A 9,689-nucleotide genomic window follows, 5' to 3' on the forward strand; every position below is an offset into this window, starting at 1 on the left:
GTGTATTTGTGTTTTGGAAGAGCCAAAAAAAATTGAGTGTCATTTCAGTATGGAAGGTGCCATTACTTTGATGGTTTGTTGGATGACCTGAACATTACATACAAACCGGACAGGTGAAGTCTCTTTATAGATGCTTCAAAAACAAGCCTGAACATAGTACTGCTGCACTGTAGTAATGAAATGCCATTCATCCCTGTCATATATGCTGCCTTAGTTAAAAAAAATTATACCATGTTGAAATCTATTAAAACTTTGTTAATTACAGTAAGCATGAGTGGCTGGTACATGGAGATTTCAAACTCATAAAATGCAGTTGGATTTGTAAGAGGATTACATTCATTATTGTTGCAACTTGTGTGAGTGGGACAGTCACATAAGAGAAAAATGCTACCCACAGAGAAAATGGCCTCCAAAAACAGCTCTGGGTGTAGAAATAGTGCCAAAGAACCTGTAGTTAAATTGTTCTGCCATTTGTGCACATTAAGTTGGGACTCATTACAGGCTTTGTTAAGGCTATGCACAGAGATGAAACAGCATTTCAGTATTTGTGTCAGACGTTTCCATGACTCAGCACAGAGAAGATCATGTATGGGATATTCATTAGTCCACAAATATGTCAACTGTTGGAGGATATATACTTTGAGCCCACTGTAACTTCTGGTTAGCAGCACGTATGACATTATTTTCATAATGTGACAACATTGCTCTTCGGAAACAGGAGAGGCAAAAATTACAGGGACCTTGTGGATGAACTCATTCATGCTTATAATGTCACTGGCTGCAACATGACCCTGAAAATGCACTTCCTCGATGTGTGCATTTGGTTCAAATTGTGATGAGCATGGTGAATGGTTCCGCCAGAACATTTCTCTCATGAAACAGCGGTACACAGGATGGTGCATGACTGCTGTGTTGGATCATTTCTGTTAGATGCTACAGAGAAATGCTCCAGACACCACTCACAGGAGGCAGGCAAAGAAATGGTGTGAATAAACTAGGAAAGTTCAATTAATGAATACATCCAATAGTAATAATAAAATTGGTTCAAATGGCTCTGAGCACTATGGGACTTAACTTCTGAGGTCATCAGTCCCCTAGAACTTAGAACTAATTAAACCTAACTACCAAACTTGGGACCTTTGTCTTTCATGGGCAAGTGCTCTACCAACTGAGCTACCCAAGCACGACTCACGCCCCGTCCCCACAGCTTTACTTCTGCCAGTACCTCGCAGGAGAGCTTCTGTAAAGTTTGTAAAGTAGGAGGGATGGGGCATGAGTCATGCTTGGGTAGCTCAGTTGGTAGAGCACTTGCCCACGAAAGGCAAAGGTCCTGAGTTCGAGTCTCGGCCCGGCATACATTTTTAATCTGCTAGGAAGTTTCATATCAGTGCACACTCCACTGCAGAGTGAAAATCTCATTGCAGTCTCATAGTTATTAGCGATGGTCTTTTGTCACTCAAGAATGTTCAGCTGATGTGTGAAAAGACATTTTCATGTCAAAAGTAGTGAAAATAAGTGACAGAAAATCTACTGTGAACAAATAACTGAGTAGTATAGTTTACAGTGATTATTGATTCCAAGCAAAACTGCAGCTCATATCTATCAGTATGCACCATTGTTAAAAACAATGATAGTTTGGAATCACAAATTACTAGTTTTACATAAAACTATAAATTGATGTAACATGGAAAAACATTTAACTGAGACATTGATTCAGGTGTCACTATGAAGAGCTTTCAGAATACTACAAGCACCCAAAGTGGGACTATAAAAATATTCGCCAAAATATGGGTGAAAATTGGTATTAAACCAAAAATTATAAAAAATCAAATATGTCATCTCATATGATTTGTAAATATGTTCAGAATTATAGCAAACACACATCAGAGGAAAGCTTGTGTCAAAAAAATCAAAAAAGCCTAACAAGTACACTCACAAGCTAATGCAAGAGCTATGGCAGCACTGAAAAGGAAATGGAAAAACATCGCAAATCGATCATGTAGTCAGTCCATCAGGCATAAGGTGGTCAGCAACAGTCCCCACTTGTGGTTTATCTATTCTGTAACCATTATACTACACTATATAACCATTATATTCAAGGGATTGATAATTAAATTATATATTAATACAAAACACTTGTTATGATTTTATCATGACATTTTTGTGAAAAATTTATCATGCAGACACAAACTGCACACACAGAATTTTTTTAAAATCCTGGGTCTGGAAGAAAGGAAGCATGTTTTCCACACCCAGTATACGCATTTACCTTAGCTGTTCATTTAATCGTCAGAGAAAATAGAGAACACCCAATCAGAATAGCTGATACAGGATGTTCTTTACATACATACAAATATGCAACCATTTCAGATTATTTATCACAATGATGACACAGGAATTCACCTTAGAGTATGTTACCCTACTATTGAATTAGTAATACACATTACCAGAAAGCCATGAATGTGTTGTCTTAAACAGACTAGAATGGTTTACTGTTATTTCAACTGCTGGCTCCACTGAATTAACTGAATATGGTAGATAATATTTCATGACATTGTGAATCTGGTGCTTAACTTATAAGGTACCAGTATGAAAAGTTCAAAATACAGGTCATTTCTTCCTTTTGGGTCACACTTCCAGAGCTACAGACTGTTTTTCTCTTGTGGCATATATGACTACTCATAAGTACCCTGACGACCTTGATTCTTTATCTTCTGGAAGTAGGCATAGTTGGATGCTACAGATTTATTTTGCAAAATGTAATTTACTGGCCTATAGGAATGAATAGGTAGAAGAGTAATTTGTCGCAATCAGTTTCTGAGTTTAACAATGGAACGATCTGTGGGCCTGAGGATGGTATTGAAGCTGGATGTCTCCATTTGTATACAGCCATTAATGATGGAACCCCACTTTTATCAGCTGTTCTGGACTTGATGTGAAGGTGTCTATGGCATCATGAGAACTTTTCTGATGTATATGGTGAAAAATTTAGTTGAGTTTAAATCAGAATGCAGTACATTATAGAAACCCACACTGCTAGTCATGCGGTCTAACATAACATACTGCTTCCCAAGTGGGAAGTTGTGCCGGTCCACAGCATGAATCCACCCGGCAGATTAGTGTCGAGGTCCAGTGAGCCGGCCAGCCTGTGGATGGTTTTTAATGCGGTTTTCTATCTACCTTGGCAAATGCAGGCTAATTCCCCTTATTCCACCTCAGTTACATTATGTCGGCAATTGCTGTGCAACCACTGTCTCCATGTATGCGTACACAACAATTACTCTGCCATGCAAAATTTGGGGTTACACGCGTCTGGTATGAGATATTCCCAGGGAGGTCCACTGGGGGCCGAACCACACAATAACCCTGGGTTTTGTGTGGGGCGGTGGTGAGGTGGGTGGGTGGACTGCTGTGGCCTATTGTGGGGTTGTGAACCACTGGAGGCTACAGCAGGATGAAGACTCTTCTTCGTTTCTATGTACTCGGTTCAATACATACATACAACCATTATAGAATAGACCTTTTGATGGCATGGGAGGCTAGAATATCACAAAGGCCAGTGGGTGCAGCAAGATTCCAGACAAACTGTAGGTTCAGAGCCAAATAATTAAAATTCATAGATCTTAAAATAGTTCAGTGACCACTGACAACTAGTGGAAATGACGAGTCAGTTGCTTTCTTTTGTCAAAGATAGAAGAGAAGTCCTAGTAGCCACATGGATGCAGGACATGGTAATTAATTCAGGTAGAACCATAAACTGGGCCAACTTTGGCTCATTATTTACGGTTTTTCAAGATTAAAGTTTATGATGTCCTGCATTTATGTTTACAAAAATGAAAAAATAAATCTGTGATAAAAATTATAGTTCTATGAATACATTTTGAAATAGAGTGCAAACTTAATCATTATTACTTGGAAAAAAGTTTTTTTTTCCTAAATCGGCTAATGCTGCTAATAATTATCAGCCAGTATCCTTACTTACAGCATTTTCAAAAATCTTCGAGAAAGTAATGTACTCAAGAGTGGGAAGCCATTTCAACAGTAATGGGATACTTAGTAAATCACAGTTCAGATTTCAAAAATGCTGTTCCACTGAGACAGCATATACAATTTCACTGTCCACATAATAGAATCTTTAAATAGTAAATGTCACCAATAGGAATTTTCTGTGATTTGTCCAAAGCATTTGACTGTGTGAACCATGACATTATGTTACAGAAATTACAGTTCTATGGTATAAATGGAATAGCATATGAGTGGTTTAAGTCATACCTACAGAACAGGAAGCAAAAAGTTTCCTTATGGGTCAAGTGATTTAAAAAAGTTTGCCACTACATCTAACTGGGGTGGAATTACCTTAGGTGTTCCACAGGGTTCAATCATGGGTCCCCTTCTGTTCTTGATATATGTGAACGAATTCCGTTCCTATCTGAAACAGGAAGCTGAACTGACACTGATTGCTGATGATACAAGCATCATTATTAATCTGGTAAAAGAAACTCCAATTGAAAATGATACAAATAAGGTCTTTGGAAAAGACTAAGTTTTTGGGTGTACACATAGACGAGAATCTTAATTTGAAAATTCATATTTTGGATCTTCTAAAGCAACTAGGTTCAGCAACTTTTGCAATCAGAATAATTGCCAATTTTGAGGATATAGAAATTAGTAAGCTAGCATACTTTACATACTTTCACTCTCTGATATCATACGAAATAATATTTTGGGGTAACTCAACATTTAGAGAAAAAGTATTCACTGCTCAAAAGAAAGTGGTTAGAATAATGCGTGGGGTTCATAGTCACACATCTCGTAGGCATCTTTTTAAAAAATTGGGAATTCTTACAACAGCCTCACACTACATTTACTCACTAATGAAATTTGTTCTGGACAACATGGACCAGTTTAAAAACAACAGTGACATTCATGATTATAATACCAGAAAAAAGAGAGACTTACACTATCTTGAAAATTTCTTGGGTATTCAGCCAGGTAGCGTCATCTAAAAGGTGCGATATTTTGGCAAGCCGACTTCTTGCCATCTTCAGGCGTTCAGACACCAGAGCTTTTTAAGACAAAAATTTAAAAATCGAGTTTTTGACAGTTCTTCATGTACAAGTCCCCTTAAGTCTATAAGTATCAAAAGATGTGTTATGTATAGTGCTTTCACTAGAGCCACTGAAGAAGCTAAAAAACATTAAATGCATCAGGTGAATGAGATTTTTAATTTGCAGTACACTTAAGAATGAAAGTCAGTAGTAATTGTGACAGCTATTGATTTATGATGCTCAGATAGCATTCAGTGCATCTGGGTATTATTAGTAACTATGATTACACTTACACCTAGTTACAGGAACGAGAGAAAGAGTCATCAGCTTTAACTTTTGGTTTTTTGGCCTGGGTTACATGGCCACATCTCTGAAACATGAGCTGCGCTTCTCACTTCCTGGCCCATTCAAGAAATCCATCGACAATGGAAATATATCCTTCCTATGACTAATACAGATGGCAACATTACATAATATTTATGGCAACTCTGCAGTCCTAGGATGACACCATAGAATGGCACAAAGTTATCTTGCTAAATTCACTTGATATGTTCTTCTACATTCCATTAAATAAACTGAATGACATCCACTTAACATGAATGACATGTAGTTATCAAATTAATGGTGTTGAGCCCACGAAGGTAGTTCCATGCATAAAGTTCATCTATTCCCGCGCTTTAACTATTAATTACCTAATGTAGCCATCACTATGGCAGTGTCAGAGAAGAGAACAGAGTCATGGCTTACTATCCCAGTGGCCATGTGGCTGCTGTCTGAAACAAAGGCTTAATTAGTTGCTGGTTCCAATCTGGCTGGAGAACTAGTATGCTGTGTCTTCATTTTGCTGTTTCTTTAAGGGGACTGGTTCATGAAGAGGGAAGACAAGGGGAAATCTTGAAAAATTTGTCAGTTTTCGAAATATGTAGCTCAAAGAATAAGAGTTTAAGCCAGTGCAATGGTTACCAACTTTTAACAGATCTTGTGGGAATAATTTGATGTATGAACCACAGATTTTGGTCTAATAACTTTTCCTGAATTACATGAAATGTATTCGCAGTTGATAATAGGGACAACCATCAGCTGTATAACAGAGTGAGGACAATGAAAATTTGTGCCGGACTGGGACTCAAACATGGGTTCCTGCTTATCATGAATGGTCGCCTTACCATTAGGCTGCGGCGTCGATGACGTTGCACCAATAATCACACGCTTTTAACAGTAATTTGTGGCGCCGATGAAATCGACACCAACATCGATATGCATCCACCTTTGGACTCTAAGCATTATCTTTGGCTCTTCCGCCATGTTCAGATCAGTTCTTTGTGATCCTTGTATGTCTTAAGGTTAATAAATGAACTACTGCTAAATGGGTGTAGTTTGGTGTACCCAACCTGAACACTCCCATCACTGGTGACCCCCAGTTGTAACGTCTTCCGTTTTCACTGTTTTACTGTGTCCACGACCTCCGCGTCGGATATTTTCACGTGTATTACATCGACACAGCATTTGAACAATGACTTCAGCCCAGTGCCTAACGCCAAATTTTGTGATCGACTCGCATCGTGTTGCGGGGAATGAACACCTGCCAGGACTGCAACACAATGCCTCTCACTCGATGATTCCGCCGATTTCGCCAGACGTTTTCGAGCCTGCAAACAATAAGTGAGGTTAGGATTGCACTTGACTCCAGCTATCAAATGCCTTTGTTCCCACCACATTTGCCCTCCCTCATCGACTGTGCAGTTACCTCTTACGGATCACCGTGCAGTGCGGGACCAGTGTTGATTTCTGCAAATGCTCTGTCGAGCAACCTACTACCGCCAGGACAACGGTTTGCCATGCCGAAATCCATGCAGTACCACGCGGATACCTGCCACGTGGCCGGAACTGCTTCGTTCACAGGTCAACCTGCTCAGCATCCGACCACACCTGTGCCTGCCTCGGTTCAGTATCAGCACATGCCTTCCTACTTCGATACCTCGGCCTGCAACAGGAACAATAACTTGTTATCTGTGCCTGATCTCCACCTACGTCCCACTACTATGCCTCAGTGTCTTGTGCCATGACATTCAGCTTATCTGCACACTGTTTTGAGTGGAGTGACTATGAACAGTGAACATTCACACATTCCATCCCACGTTCGACATCATTTCCCACACTGTGCTTATGGACAGCCCACACCTCCGCAGCCTCCCTGCAACACAGGTGGCCCCAGCTCTGATCATACATCGAGCTTCCCGTGGACGAACACGCGTTCTCAAACTTTGAACTTTTACTCACCTGTCGCCCCTGCGCCGGCTCCAGTCGAGCTTCCACTACTGCTCTCGGCAAATCTCCGTGCTTCATCCGTGTTGGTCTTCCGTGACGCATCAGTCCGAACACGCACGCAACATGTTGAGCTTCCGCAACCGCAATCGACACATTACGGTGTCTCACCTGCGCCGGCCTTGCGCGTCGCGACGGATCGCGGTCAACCACAATGTGTCACCTTCACGCTGCCACCTGAACAGCCATCGTTGCCACATCCCCTGCAGGCACACTCTCCTGGAACACTACAGCAACAACAGCTCGATTCAGGCAGTGCCCCGACGAACTCAACTCAACTTGTTCTTCCGAACATTCTACAACGCTTACCAACACTCCGCCGCGTAATCCCGACAGAGCAACAACCTGGTTCAAAATTGTGGACAAAGTGTTTGACCATTACAAACTCGACGAGTCAACCAGGTTTCTGTGCCTCATCACCCACCTGCACGACCAGGAGGACTTGATTGCTGACCTGGTCGACGACCCGGACTCATCTAACCAGTACACTCTAGCCAAAATGACAGTTCTACGTCGGCTTGCACTCTCAACTGAGGCACAATATGGGAAGCGCTCCACGTCAAGCAACTAGGCAATGACAAACCTTCCCAGCTCTGGAGAGGGCTACGTGCCCTGGTCAGCACCGATCTACTCTCTGACACAGCTCTCCTTGCCATCTGGTCAGATATTACTTTATTACTAGATCTGTGTCGTTTACCAGTCATGACTGGACAGACTGCGTCAAGATTAATTACATAAATACATTTAAAAAAATATTCACAAAATTTAGACATTTATACTTAATAGAAAAAATATTTGTTGGCCCATTCACTTTGGTCACTATTAAAGAATTCACCAATGGAGTACAATGGGCGTTCATTCAGGTCCTGTGCTACTCTCCTTCTGAATGTTCCTAGTGGTAGGGCACTCCTTGAGTCAGTGAGTTGAACATCTTTAGGGCAACCACTGGAAAGCTGTCTTGCGTTCCCGTCAGTCGACACCTGGGTATTTCGATCCTCCTCTTGTTACGGGTATTGTGATTGTGTATATCTTGCCTCATGCTGAAGACTCCATGGTTTTCTTTCATGCTGATGTGACATAAAAACACATACTGGCTGAAGACCATCATAATTCCTAACTGCTTGAATATAGGCCTGCAGTGCTCATGTCTTTTACTTGATGTGATTATTCTGAGAGCTTTTTTCTATAGAATTAGCACATCCTTACAACCTACAGAATGTCCCCATAACAGTAGGCCGTAATTGATGTGGCTATGGAATAGGGCATAATATACTGTTCCAGCTTTTGTTCTTGTGATGTTGCTCCATGAATTGATACTACTTGTCTCCAGTTTTCCAGGTAAGACTGAAAAGTTGCCAGAACAACACCTCTGACACAGTAACACTTCAATTTATAGTACAGTATCTTGTGGGAAATGCAGTCAAATGCCTTGCTAAGATGACAGAGTGTCAGTGCCACACTTTCTCTGTCTTTGAATCCTTGCCCTATTTTTCTGGTTAGTCCAGTGTTGAAATAAACGTTGACTTTCCCTTGCAAAAACGATGCTGTGTGTCCTGGAAGAGTATATTTACTTCAAAATAATTCTGTAACTGTAAGCATTTGTTGATTGCTGTAGATGATGGTTGAGCAAGCTCCAGAATAATTTTCTTCAGCATTGTGCAAGACATACAATAGATATCTTCTTTCTCTGAGTTCTTGTATGACTTAACTATTTTTACAATATCCTTAGGGCGCACTTCCTTCCAGTTTTCAAAAGTGCTACTGGTTATGTTTCTCATGTGACTTTTACTAAATGTGTAACTGGAGTGCCATGATCTTGGTTGCAGTTGACTCAAGCATTTCATACTTATTTCCATTACTAATGCACTATGGTCAGCAATCATTGGTTCAACTACACTGACATTATAGTCCCAGATATTGAGGTTTGTGATAACTGTGTCTCGGCAGGCATCACATCTTGTTGGCAGTCGGTTTGCAACAAACAGCCCACAGCTATTTATCAAAGTCATGAAGACTCTCTCTTTAGTGCTTCCATAAGCCTATTTCTTTTACACTAAGAGTCATGCTTGCATATACAGATACACCACCATGAATTGTAGTAGTTCGATACCATGACTTTACCCTGTCCAAATATTCAATGGCTCTGTAATAGTCACCTTCTGCTTCATCTAACCAGTGTTCACAGATACATAAAACATCTGGAATGAGATTTTCACTCTGCAGCGGGGTGTGCACTGATATGAAACTTCCTGGCAGATTAAAACTGTGTGCCCAACTGAGACTCGAACTCGGGACCTATTGCCTTTCGCGGGCAAG

General features: G+C 40.7%; 1 non-coding gene across 1 annotated transcript; it reads left to right on the top strand.

Moving 5' to 3' along the window:
• The first annotated feature begins 1,280 nt into the window (after nucleotides 1–1,280).
• Nucleotides 1,281–1,355, top strand: Trnas-cga. The gene has a single exon. It is a non-coding gene; the product is annotated as a tRNA-Ser (tRNA).
• Nucleotides 1,356–9,689: the final 8,334 nt, after the last annotated feature.

The sequence above is a fragment of the Schistocerca americana genome, chromosome 3 (genome assembly GCF_021461395.2).
Source record: "Schistocerca americana isolate TAMUIC-IGC-003095 chromosome 3, iqSchAmer2.1, whole genome shotgun sequence".
Classification (NCBI taxonomy): Eukaryota; Metazoa; Arthropoda; class Insecta; order Orthoptera; family Acrididae; genus Schistocerca; species Schistocerca americana.